At 33.2% G+C, this 1,119-nt stretch overlaps 1 protein-coding gene across 1 annotated transcript in view; it reads right to left on the bottom strand.

Moving 5' to 3' along the window:
• The window catches only part of LOC141337812 (uncharacterized), a 15,690-nt gene continuing 14,571 nt past the window's right edge, over positions 1 to 1,119 (bottom strand). Inside the window, exon 6 of the mRNA XM_073843401.1 lies at positions 1 to 1,119. This exon is cut by the window's right edge and continues 336 nt beyond it. The gene's annotated coding sequence lies outside the window, so the exon portion shown is untranslated.

The raw sequence follows: 1,119 nt of genomic DNA, 5'->3' as shown, positions 1-1,119 counted from the left end.
TATAAATTCTCCTCCCCCCTCACATCTATCACAATTATAATGTATGTTTACACTTTGCGTTGTAAAAAAAAACAAACAAACATCTTACACAGTTTTAAAAGGTGAACTAGCTTTATTAATAATTATTTTGATTTTCTTAACCTAACATCAGTGCAGACTCCTTTGAACACAGCAGAAGTGACTTTTGAGCAACAATCAATATTCAAATATTCAAATTAATTTTCTTTCCTTGCATCCTTCATTTGTATTCTAGTGGTTGTAAGTAAGACACATGGAAAGAAAGAAATATACAAATAAGAAAATCTATCAAAACAGATTTCTGAGGAAAACACCAGAATACAGTAATTAATTAAACCAATGAATGTTTACTGCCCAGGAAAGACTTGCTTGTTAAATTAGATAAGGGCAGCATTACTTCACTTCACATTCACTAGTGTTTTCAACAGGGATTTTTCTCTCTAATGTTGTTGAGATTAGTCAAAATTGACATTTTGATTAGGTATTTATGTTTACAGACAGTTCCAATTGACTGTAAATGAAACATGATTTAATTTGATATGTCAAAACAGGGCAGTTCTTGCAGTACAAAAATAATGTAGTGTTACACTTCGGCTAATACTGGAAAGACACATATAATCCTGCACTGCTCCTGTCTGGGATGCTTTTAGCTGGTGTAAAAAAAACCTCCATAGTTACTTACTAAAAGATTCATGCCTGCTTAGTCCTGCTGCTAATACTTAGCTTTGTTTCTTACTTTAATGCTGATTACAGTGTCTATTTTAAACAATTTTAAACTATAAAAAAGAAGAAGAAAAAAGGGACCACGCTGTCCTGTAACTGTTGGATGGCAAACAAAATGCTGTTTTTCTTTAATAATGCAGCAAACTAGTCAGTAAATGAATTACTTTAGTGATATGAAAACTTGTACTGCAGTGTACTGTATACATATTTTTGTTGTCAGTGTTTTAAATCCGCATCTAAAGTGTGCCACTCTGTGCAGCCCTGCATGTCAAAATGAACAACCCCAAGATGTCATTGATTCTGCCTCTAGAGGCTGATCTTGTACTGTTAAATGACAGCAGAACTTTCTCAGTTGTCCAACAATCTCCAACAATGTAT

Source organism: Garra rufa, chromosome 7 (genome assembly GCF_049309525.1).
Source record: "Garra rufa chromosome 7, GarRuf1.0, whole genome shotgun sequence".
NCBI classification, from domain to species: Eukaryota; Metazoa; Chordata; class Actinopteri; order Cypriniformes; family Cyprinidae; genus Garra; species Garra rufa.
The sequence above is the reverse complement of the archived record's forward strand: the minus strand, read 5'-3'. Positions and strand labels throughout refer to the sequence as shown.